Source organism: Erinaceus europaeus, chromosome 1 (genome assembly GCF_950295315.1).
Source record: "Erinaceus europaeus chromosome 1, mEriEur2.1, whole genome shotgun sequence".
Classification (NCBI taxonomy): domain Eukaryota; kingdom Metazoa; phylum Chordata; class Mammalia; order Eulipotyphla; family Erinaceidae; genus Erinaceus; species Erinaceus europaeus.
Window position 1 is genome coordinate 46,064,203 of NC_080162.1, and position 12,507 is coordinate 46,076,709.

A 12,507-nucleotide genomic window follows, 5' to 3' on the forward strand; every position below is an offset into this window, starting at 1 on the left:
TCATTTTCAGCTCATCTTGGATGGAGCTTGAAGAAATCATGTTAAGCAAAATAAGTCAGAAATAGAAGGATGAATGAATATGGGATGATCTCACTTTCAGGCAGAAGCTGAAAAACAAGATCACAAGAGAAAACACAATTAGAACCTGAATTGGAGTTGGTGTATTGCACCAAAGTAAAAGACTCTGGGGTGGGTGGGGGAGAGAGTACAGGTCCAAAAAGGATGACAGAGGACCTAGTGGGGGTTGTATTGTTATGTGGAAAATTGAGAAATGTTATGCATATACAAACTATTGTATTTACTGTCGAATGTAAAACATTAATCCCCCAATAAAGAAATTGAAAAAAAAAAGTTGAGGTGTTATACATAGCTACAAGAAACTGAAATCTTCTCTTTGCTACGGTATGATATAGCAAGGCAGAGTGGAACATTGTGGGAATTATGTTGAGTAAAATAAGTAAAAAAAAAAAAAAGGACAAATACAAAAGTAAAGAACAATACAGTGTCAATCCCCTCCTTTTCTTCTCCTCCCTTCCTTCCTCTCTTCCTTCTTCTTTCATTTTTTCCTTCCTTCCTTCCTCTCCTTCTTTCTTTTCTGGTAGAGACAAAGGAGGGGGAGAGAGAGAGAGAGAGAGAGAAAGAGAGAGAGAGACGGAGAGAGATCATAGACCATAGCACTGAAGCTTCCTTCAATGCAGTGGAGGGAGGAGGCAGGGTTAGAACCTGGGTCATGTGCATGACAAGGCAGCACACTATCTGAGTGAGCTATTTCCCCAGCCCCAGCATAAATTCTCAATGTACTGTTACAGTAGATATGGGGACTCAGAGGAGGGGAGAGAGGTGCAGTAATGGAGGCTGGGGACCCAAGTCCCTGTGCTGGAGTAGGATGATACTTTGGTGGAGGGTAAGATGTACTGACACCTATCTTGGGGACATGTGGACATGTATCCTCATCACAACAATTCTGTAAATTAACATTTCCCCAAGAAAATCATAGAGAAGTTGAAAGATAAATGTCTCTGGACATTGCCAAAATTTTTCCCTCTGGGGAAGCACTGACCTAGGATGTTAGATTCCATAGATAAATTGAAAAGATTTAGGACTTTAAGAGCAACGAGGGAACAAGCACAATCTGGATTTGACACATAGGATGATGGCTCACACCTTGTTCAAGATCCTGAAATATGCGCATGAGCTAAGGGATGACTCGAGCCCACAAGCACCTCACAACTCCCTGCTAGCATTGAAACCCTGAAATCCATACATTTGTACTGGCGAGACAGAACATCAGAACATTTTGACCCTGAATGATGTCAAGATGCAAGTGGGCCCAGGCTGAATCATTCCAAGCAGTGTTCTATTTCAGAGCTTCTGCTGGTTTGAGTGGAGGCCATTTCTCAGGAGGGCACCATTTGCAGATGGCAGCAGAAACATCATGTAATCTGCCTTTGCCACAGCCTGCAAAAGTGAGTTTTCATCAAGAGGGTTCTTATTTCTGTTGAGTGACTTGCTTCTTCCCAAGGGTACAGCTGGGGAAGAAATCCCCAAAGTAATCAGTAATCCTGGTGCCCTCAAGGTACCCACTCCTCCCTCTTTGGTGTTTAAATGCAAACATCACATACATTGGTATATACAGATGCATACATCACAGATACAATATGTGAACTCTGTGTGTGTGTGGGGGGGGTCTTATTTTTCCTCCCAGTTCCAAGTGTTTTTATTCAGCATCTCACTGAATTTTTAAAATTGCCCTGCTTGGTAGGACGTGTGTGTCCTTGAGGCCTTGTGCGTGCAAGATCCCATCACTCCCGGGTGACTTTTCATTCTCGTTTTTGTCACAGACAGAAGAGAGAGGAGGAGATAGAGAGATATGGAGAGACACCACAACATTGCTCCACAATCTGTAGAGCTTCCTCCAGTGTCCTGGTGCTCTCCTGTAATACCAGGACTAGAGCCCTCGGCCCAGCGCACATACCACTGGGTGAGCTATCTGCTGGCCTCCTGGTAGGACATATCAACCCCATTAGACTAATGGCTAAGTGAAGGGCTAGGTGACCTACCTAAGGTCATGCCCTAAGTAGCTTCTTCCACTACAAGGAGCACCCCCCACTCACCAGTGACTCTGACAATGACAGGTTCCCACCAGGGATGGTGCCCTCATTGTTCTTGCCTTACACATTCCATCTATAAGCAGGTCATGTCCCCAGATGCTCCAGCTCTGGGAACATGGACATGACCCTCATTCTAGGAAGGTTGAGGTTATTTCTGGGCAGCGTTATCTCAGCCTCCTCCTCTGTCATCACTTTGTCCCTGCCTCCTCTGTCTAGGCTGTTGGTACTGGGTGACCAGTGATCCATGGAAATGGAGCTGAGGCCCCTGTGGCTCCAGAACTGGGGTTGGTTTCCTGCCCTGAGCACTCCTTTCAAGATTCTTCTTTGCCATTATGCCCCCCCCCCCCCCCAATCACACTATTGTTGAGCACCTAGGGCATGCTCCACACCCCATTCCAGGCAGTGGGGACATGGAGGTCAGTAAACGAGACAAAACTCCTGTCTTCATGGAGTGGATATTTTAGCCTGTCCTCTGAGCCAAAGAAATCACAGGGGTTCTGTGAAAGCATTCTTCTCCCTTCTGTCTAGGCTTTTGCTGAGCCAGGCCTCATCCCAGAACAGTCTTCGTCTCCCTCCCTTCCCTTCAGACTCAGAGCCAATCCTTGCCTTTCTGTAGTCATTAACTCTTACAGCAAAACAAATCTCCCCACAGTATAGTGGCTTAAAAGCACATTTTCACTTCATGGTATTTAAGACATGGCATAGCTGGGTGCTCTGGCTCTGGGTCCTACAGTTGGGATGATGTGGCTGTGGACAGGACTTAGTTCCTCACAGATTATTGGCCTGAGGACCTCAGCTCCACACAACTGTTTGCTGAAAGTTCTTCTCTCTCCCTCTCCAAGTGTCCATCCATGATGCTTTGTAACAAGATGGTGACTGCTAGTGAGTAGGTAGGAGGGAGTACCAAGGACATGAAAGACAGTGCCTGGAACCTAACTGTAACCTCGTGAAGCTTCCTCCCTGCATCTCACCACATTTCTTCAGAAGTAAGTCACCAGCCCACACACAAGGAGCGAGGGTGACACAAAGGTCTGGATACACACGGCAGACAGGGTGGCAAGACGCGGCTGACTACACCTTCCTTCAGTCTTACATGTCAGTACTCACTCCCCACCCCTCTCCGCTCCCCAAGGAAGTCTTCCCTGATCTCTGCGTTAGGACTGCCCTCCTTTGAATTCAGACAGTCTGGGAACACCTTTTTACAACACAGTTATATTCCTGTTTGTGAACCCTGTTGATGGTTCACTTTACCTCACAAGACTGGGAGAGGAGCAGGGAACTGAGTTCCTGAAGGACAGACAGAAACTCTGTCATCAGTTTATTTCTCATTGTTTTCCTGGCCTGGCCAGCCTTGACTGCATAGAGAAGCTTAGTGTTTAACTAATTAATTAGTTAAATAATTAATTAAAATTAAGTTAAATAATTAATTAAAAGCTTAGTGTTGAATTAATTAATTCTTAAATGCTGGGGATCAAACCCAGGATGTCATGCATGAAAAGCGCAACGTCTGCCACTTATTCACTTTTCTGACCCCTCCTCATCTTTAAATGAAATGTTTCCTTTTTTTTTAAAAAAAAATATCTTAATATTGGATAGAGATAGAGAGATACTGAGAGGGAAGGAAAAATAAAAATTGAAAGAGGCAAGTGGATACACCTGCAGCCCTACTCCACCCCTCATGAAGCTTCCCCCCTGCAGGTGAGGACCAGGGGCTTGAACTTGGGTCATTGTGCACTGTAATATGTGCACTTAACCAGGTGCACCACCACCTGGCCCCCTGAAATGTTTCTTCACTAGTTGAGAAGTAGTGACATGTATCAGCTCCATAATCTATTTTAGATGCAGGCTAGGACTGGATCTGAGCAAGACGCAATGTTTTGCTGAATAAAACTGGGGTTCTGCTAAGGAAGCAGGGAAGAATACTTAGCACACAATTAGAGCCTCTCCCGGTTTCCCTTATTTGTTGCTACTAATGCAATTAAGAATAGAATAAGGGGGGGTGGTTAGGAGGTAGCATAGTGGGTTGGGTATACATGGTGCTAAGGGCAAGGACCAGAGTAAGGATCCTGGTCCAAGCCCCCAGCTCCCCACCTGCAGGGGAATCACTTCACAAGTAGTGAAGCAGGTCCACAGGAGTTTGTTTATCTTTCTCTCCCCCTCTCTCTTCCCCTCCTGTCTCCATTTCTCTCTGTCCTATCCAACAACAATAGCAATGGCAACAATAACAACAACAACAACAACAAGGACCAAAAAAAAAAGGGAAAAATGGCCTCCAGGAGCAGTGGATTCTAGTGCAGGCACCGAGCCCTAACAATAACACTGGAGGCAAGAAGAAAAGAAAAGGAAAGAAAAGAAAAGAAAAGAAAAGAAAAAAATAGGGTCCATAGGCACAGAACTTGACCTACATGACATGAAAACTCCTTTTGAATCTTGATGAAGTCATGTGACCTCTCTATACCTTAACTCCTTCACTTGAAAAACATAAATAATGTAGTGCTGTAATCCCACCCCTACCTCGGGTTATGCTGAGACTTGGTGTCTGCATGACTCCACTGCCCTTGGTGGCCATTTTTTTCTTTTAGATTGAAGATTAGAGACAGAGAGATAGAGAGGGAGAGAGAGACAGAGGAGAGGAGAGATACCGTAGTACCTCACCACCACTTGTCCAGGTAGGCGCTCCCATGTGGCGGCCAGGGACTTGTACCTGGGCCCTTGCACACTATAACATGTGCACTCTACTGGGTGAGCCACCTCCTGGCTCTCCCAGCCCGTAAAATCACAGTGAGGATTAAATGTGACAGAACCATGGACATACAGGTCCAGCACCTTGTCCTCAGTCCACATTCAGTGAGTGATATCATAATCTAAAGTGAGAAAGTGGCAGTATGTGGGCTTGGCCTCCTCAAAAAGTGCTCCATTGGCCAAAAGAATAAAAATAAAAAAAAAACAACCAGTGTTCTGAATCCCACTTGATGAACAGGAGGCCACAGGCAATCTGGGGCACTAGAGAACATGGGGAGCGTCAGCGTGGACCCTACCACAGCATTTTTCCACAGACTCAGCCTGGCTGGCCCGGCTCACAGGGGAGGCCACAGTTCCCACAGGACAGGGTGTCCTGGCCCGACCATGTGCCTGGCCCCCAGTGAGTCATGTGTTCATGCATATCTGTGGGAAACCAGGACAAGGCTGCCAAGTAGGCCTCAGCTACTCCTGCTCCCCCTGGGGGCTGGAGGTTCCCCCAGCATCACGCTGATCCTCGGAAACTCGGTCCATGGTGAATTCCAGCCTGGTGGGTCATTTCTGGCCTGGGCTCACTCTAGTGCCTGAAGCAGACAGGCTGGCCTGTGACCACGCTGGTCTCTCAGCATGCAATTTAGATAGAGCCTCAGAGTAGGTTGTCAGGACTTCCCTGGAAACAGCCAAAGTCCCATTCTTCCTCATCCCCTCCCACATTCTCACTGGCTGTTGAGAGTGTGGGCTAAAAAAACCTCATACCTGGGTTCCATTTCTGACTCTGCCACTTCTTGACCACATGACTACAGGCAGGGACCTCTATGGACCTTGGTTTTCCTCTTTGGCAAATGGGCAAGGTCTCAGTGTCAGCCCCATATGGGAAGGGCCAGAGGAAGTGGTGCACATGAGGCAACTTGTCAGGCTTCCAGACAAGTCCCAGACCATGAGTCAGTCTGACCGTCCTCTTCACAAAGTTCTCTATGCCTCCTAGTCTTATCACCTGACTCAATCTATAATTTATCTCCTCTTTCTTGCTGATCCTTTGATACACTCATGGTCCTACCTCAGGACCTTTGAACTTGCTGTTATCATTGCTCTTCTACAGACTATAGTCCTCTCCTACACTGGAGAGGAGAGATCACATCGTCAGAGGGAAAATATGTATGAGATAGAAGCAGTATAATGCTATTCTACACTATTCATTATATATATATATATATATATATATATATATGCACCACATATAAATACAGTGTGTATACTCCTATAGAATTATAATATAATGATACATATGAATAAATGATGTCAGTGACTTCCAAAGTGAGATTGCAAAGACGTACTATGACTTCCTTAAGAGGGAGGGATTGAAAGGAGAGTATGGAGGGTGGTTTGTCTTCACAGTCTTGGCTTGGAGGTCACTGCCAGCATTTATTCACAGATATGAGATTGTCAGAAAAATCATGATGCATTTTTTTTTGCATGGAAAAAACATCGAAAAACACATTATGACTTGTCTGACAACCCAACTGATGTATTATACCTCAATTACCTAGTGTATAAGTGTGATATATAAACTATAGATGATATATAATCATTAATTATGACACAATAAATACTTATATGATATATACTATATTATACAACACAAATTTTGCCATCAGCATTATGACTGGGGCTCAGTATCATTCCTGGTAGCCATTTTTTTCTTCCCTTTTTTTTGTTGACAAGTGATGAAAGACAGAGAGACAGAGAAGGAGAGAGACAGAAAGTGAGACACTGTGGTCGGGGCCACCGCACAGTGATAAAGCTTTGGATTCTCAAGCATGAGGTCCCGGCAGCACATGTGCCAAAGTGATGTCTGGTTCTTTCTCTCTCCTCCTATCTTTCTCAGAAATAAATAAAATCTTAAAAAAAAAAAAAAAGAAGGAAGTGAGACACCTACAACACATCTGCACTGCTCATGAAGCTTTCCTCCTACAGGTGGGGAGGGAAGACTTGAACCTGGGTCTTTGAGTGTGGTAGTGTGTGTGCTCTACCAAACGAGCCACCACTCAGCCCCTATCTTCTATATCCTACATGTTTCCTTTGATGACACAAGCACTCCTATCCAGCACAGGAGAGGCCTACACAGGGTGTGAATAGCAGGAGGCAAAGGCCACTGGGCGGGCCATCAGAGAAGCAGGCTGCTACAGTACAGCCTACCAGAACGCACATAGCAAGAGAGAGAATATTGCTGGTTGTGTTTCCTGCCATGTCTTTGGCTTCTAGAATAATGCTGGGCACATAAGAGATCCATAGCCCATTTTGTTGAATAATTGACAGAATTACTACATGCATGAACTGAGCCAGGGGCGAACTCAGTCAATAGCTAAGGCAGAACCAATAGCCCGGCTTGAGAACACAGTATTTCCAGCAACACTTTCTCCTGGGAAGTCTCTGAAGGAAGCTTTGATACTGTGTTCTTTCTTTCTTTCTTTCTATCTATCTATCTATCTATCTATCTATCTATCTATCTATCTACCTATCACTATCTAAAAATAAACCTTAAAAAAAAAAGGAAGGAAAGATGCAGATACATCGTTTTGGAGCAATAGGACAGCCCCCCAGCTCCATGTTCTCCTGCTGGCTCACTCAGCTAGCGTGGGGCAGCTGTGAAGCCTGGAGCTAACTCCCAGATCTTGTAGAGCCTCTTTTAGCTCCTCTGGATCCTAGGCAGGTGTGTGATTATAGGCAGATGCATGTTTAGCTCTGTGATAAAGAAAGCCATTTCCTCCTGCAGATTACTTGGGTAGGCTTCCAATTTGTCATGGTTCCAGCTAGTCCTTTGGGTCCCAGAATGTCCTCATCCTCTCCCACTTTTCAACTTTCTGTCCTTTATGGCAACTGCCCTGTTGGTTTCAGTTTCCAGTATCAAATGCTAAAAAATAGGCTCAGAGAGGTTGCTGAACCAGCAGTTACATAATGCCATATCCCTAAAGTCGATTCTCTTTCTGCAGCCATGCCCTTATTTAATAATTGAAGACTAATTCTCATTGTACATACTCTAAAATACAGTTACCATGGGGGGGTTTGGGAGGGAACTCAGTACATCAGAGGGCAGGACATGCATGTCTGAGGCTCCAGGTTCAAACCCCAACACTGCCAGAGCAGTGACTGAATATGCAGAGCTGAACAGAGTATCTCATCTCATTCTCCCAAAGCAAATCTTTCAAATCCTAAAAACAAAAACAAAAAACAAAAACAAAAACAAAAAAACCCATAGGGGTCTAGAGATAGCTTACCTATAAGACAATACTTTTCCTTGCATGAGGACCTGTGGTGGAGCTGCCAGCACCACACAAAAGCACCATGCACAGGGGAAACTTCACAAAGGGTGGATCAGTGCTGAAATGTCTCTCATCTCCCTCTCCCTCCCTCTCCCCTCCTCTCTCTCTCTTTCCCTCTCTCTGTATGCTTCCTTCTATCCCTCTCTGTCACTATCTGATATTGAAAAAAAAAAAAGAGTCCACCAGGAGGGGTAAAATCATACAGGCACAAAAGAGCCTGTTGGCAAAGAATTAAACAGAAAAATAATAGTAGTCAATAGCCTAAAAGTATTCTCATAGGTCCACTGTTTCAATATCCCACTTCCAATGAGCATGTAAGGAATACCTGCATGTCCTACACACCATGGTTCAAAGCTCTGCTTGAAGTTTGTAAGCAATACACTCAAGATGATGAGAAGTTGTACCCATATGTCATGTGTCAACAATGATATTGCAGACCACTACCTAACCTCCTATAATTTGATTTTAGAGAGAAAGAAGGAAAGAAGGAAGGAAGGAAAGGAAGGAAGGAAGGAAGGAAGGAAGGAAGGAAGGAAGGAAGGAAGGAAGGAAGGAAGAAAGAAGGGCTGGGGTGGGCGGGAATTTTTCTGCCTTTGACCCAGACTTGTCCATTCTCCCAGTAACTTGGTGGTCCCCCCCCAAGACCTACCCCCAAGACCTTGGACTTGGCTGTGGCTTGGACGGCAGTCACACCTCCCAGTTGGCTGCTGGAGACTGCAGATGGGTTAGTGGAAACTCCTGATGTCAGCCTGAGCCTGTGTTGCAAGCATGTGGCGAGACTAGGGGGGGAGGGTGCCCGCACATGAGGAAGTGATATGTCTTGTTGAACTAAGCCAGAAGATACTATCTGATAGTCATCAACTTTTCCAGGCTCTCAGAGAGGACGAGCAGCTTCATCTTTACAACCACAAATAGTACATTCCTGATCTTCTATGCATGTGTTCATATGTGCACTAGCATGACCAAATGGAGACTTACTCACAAGAGATGGAAGACGAGTAAGCGAATCAATGAATGAGCTTCCTTTACCTGAATGGAGAGAATCACAATCAATAAACAACTCTCCATTTATTGAAAAATATATGTAGCAAAGGGAAAAGTCCACTGATGAGACTTCATCTTTCAACTGGAGGGAAGAACAATGAGAGCATCCTGTTTATTTAAAGGAATAAAGGACCTTTAGAATATCCATAGATGAGGCTTCAATTGTCCCCAGAAGGAAAGAATGTTCTACAGAAATGTCAATAATTTTCTATTTTGCAATGGTGGGAAGACTTATCCCTACTGTCTTTTCTGGGGGTTAGTAATGGTCATTTGTGAGTGGGTGACTGCTTTTGTAAATAAAATGTTATTGGAATACAACCATGCTCGTTTTTTTACTTATTGTCTGTGGCTGTTTTCAAGTTGTAAGGACAGGGTTCATTAGTTGGGACAGCATCATATAGCCCACAGGTCTAAAAATTTATTCTGTAATCTTTCAATAAAAGTTTTCTGACTTTTGGTTTATTCTATAATCTTTGTGATCAGTGAGGTATCCATATACTTGCCTATGTTTTTTTTCAATAATACTTTAAAGCTCCTTTTAGCAAGAAAATTAATGACTCCTTTTGACTCTAATTTCCTCATGACTCCTATTGTCTAAGAATTCTTCTTAGGATCTATTTAGTTCAAAGCCCTGCTTTCTAATTATTCTCAACCATGCAAGGCATCCATTGGTTCTTCTGCCACTAGAGGACACTGTTGATCACAGACTACACATTTCTCCTACCTTTGCTAGATCATGATCAGTCATTGATCCTAGACTGCATTAGGACTGCTAGACACTAGGACTGCTGAGGCTTGGAGAAATCCATCTGATTCACTTGCCCTGTCATGTGAGCAAACAGCTCTTCAAACCTGAACATTTTGCGCAAATGTTCCCTCCTTCCTGTTGAATTTCCCCGTGGGTTTCTTATCCCCCGTCAGTGGGTGTTAGGCAAGAGCGCCTTAGATTTCTGAAGTGACTTTTCTGACTCCAGATCTTGAGGAGCAATAGTTGAACATCTGGGTCATCCTCCCTGATCACCTCACTCCTTCAGCAACCAGAGGTTTATGTTTGGGGGAACTGCCTTTGGCAGGTTCCAGAAGTCCCTTTAACCACTCTCAGCCAGTGGATGTCCACTTGCCCCTTAGTACACAAACTGAGAGGTCAATTCTTTCCTGATCAAAGAAGATTTACTACCCGGTGACTTGAGGATAGGTGTGGGCAGGCTCAAGGGCCTTACTAAATGCAAAAGCAGTGGCATGGCAGCCTTGAGACCATGCAGCTACGCATAAGCTCACCTCTCACAGGTTCCTATTTATTGTAGTTAGTTTCTGAGATGGTGGTTTCCACATTCTGATTTTCACAAGCAGCAGTAATACCTCTCCTAGAGTAAATTGTAAATAACCATCAGAATACCTCAATGCTGGGGGTGTCACATCCCATGGTTATGTTACAAAACTTTTGGATCTCCATATTATTATCAGACTCTCTCCCCCGTGGGCTGTGCCAGAGTGAGCAGCTAGGCTGAGGACACTCATGTTAATACTACAGGGAAGTCAATATAACAAGGGACTAAGAAATACCTCCACCTAAAAGCTAGTGAGGAACTGAGGCTCTCATTCCAACACCCCAGGCACTGAGTCCTACCAAGCCAAGTAAGGGAGACCAGGAGACTATTAACCTCCAGTAGACCTTCAGATGACACCCTGGCCCTGGTTGACACCTTGAAAGCAGGCTTGTGAGACACAGAAACTGTGGACCCAGCCAAGTTGTGCCTGGATCGCTGACCCACAGAAATGAGGAGACTGTCTTAATGTGTGTTGTTTTAAGCTACTTAAGTGTGTGGCTATTAGCATCACAGCCACAATAACTATATCTGTGTACAGATTACAACTCACAAGAATCTGGTAGGACCCAGTAAAGCACACATGACATCATGTATGAGGACCTGGGTTCAAGCCACCATTCCCATATGCAGGAGGGACGCTTCAAAAGCAATAGAGAAAGCTGCAGGCATTTCTCTGTCTCTCCCTCCTTCTCTCTCTCCCTTTTTCTACCTCCCTAGTTCTCTCTCTCTATAAGAAAAATAAAAAATTTCCCAGAGGAGGCACATCCTGTAAAGCACACATTCCAGTGTGCAAGGACCCGAGTTCAAGCCCCTAGTCCCCATCTGTACCACAAATTTTGAGGCAGTGTTAATTCTCTCTCTCTCTCTTTCTCTCTCCTCTTCTTTCCCTCTCAACTTCTCTCTATCTATCCAAAAATACATAAATAAAACAAAAAAGGAAAAATGGCCCCACAGTTGGTAGGTATTATCACTGGATCTACCTTTAAAAGTGCTACTTTAAGCCAGCCAATGAATCTGCTTACCTGATTGTGTTTCTGCAGAAATTTTTTATAACTGGCGATAGCAATGCCATGTTACAAGCCTTAATGACGTTAGGGTCTTTAAGGTCCCTGAAAGTGGCTATATGAAAAAAAAAGTGCTACTTTTCAGTTTGTTTGTTTGTTTGTTTGTTTTTAGTAGAGAGTGGTATGTAAATTAAAAAGATTTCTCAGAAAAAAACAAAACAACATCAACAAGAAAACTCCAGAAAGTCTGACCTAAAGAGTTGGCCATTTGGGATCATTTGACTACAAAAGTTCAAGGAGGGTAACAATTGGTTTGTTCTTCCTCTCAGGTCCAGATGTTGGGAGCTGTTATGGACCAGATGTTTCCCCCCTCCCCAAAATTCAGAAGCTGAAATTCTACCCCTCCTCCACCTATATGATGCTATCAGGAAGTGGAGACTTTGGGAGATGATTAGGTAAAAAGGATCAGTGTCTCTAGCAAAGAAAGCCCATGGAGCTGATTTTCTCCCTCCTTCCTCCTGCCTCTTCCTTCCTCTTCCCTCCTTCCTTCCATGTGAGGATACAGCAAGGACATGATGTAGACTCTCACCAGAGACTGAATCTGCTGGTGCCCTGATCTTGACCTTCCCAGGCTACAACTGTGAGAGATACGACTTCTCTCCATGAGCAATCCAGTCTATGGCATTCCCTGACAGCAGGCTGAAAGGTTGAGTGCAGTCCCGCACACCAGAGAATCTTCTCGAGCTTCACCTTGATGGCATTATGCCATGTGCCAGACTTGGGGCTAAATGCACTGGCAGGATTATCTCATCAGAACCATTCCAAGTCTCCTAAAAGGTGGGTACTACTATCGGCTGCCGTTTTCAGGAGGTGCTGACTTACTTGTTCAGGCTCACACAGGTGGAAGGAGTACGGCTGGGATTTAAGCTCACCAGTCAGATTCAAAAATCCTCACTCTTCA

General features: G+C 44.5%; 1 long non-coding RNA gene and 1 other non-coding gene across 3 annotated transcripts in view; one reads left to right on the forward strand and one right to left on the reverse strand.

The window, feature by feature from the left end:
- Positions 1 to 12,507, reverse strand: part of LOC132536755 (uncharacterized) — a 187,362-nt gene that overhangs the window by 69,297 nt on the left and 105,558 nt on the right. The window lies entirely within an intron of this gene.
- LOC132542919 (small nucleolar RNA SNORA33) lies at positions 11,541 to 11,669 on the forward strand. Its single transcript, XR_009553890.1, has one exon. It is a non-coding gene; the product is annotated as a small nucleolar RNA SNORA33 (small nucleolar RNA).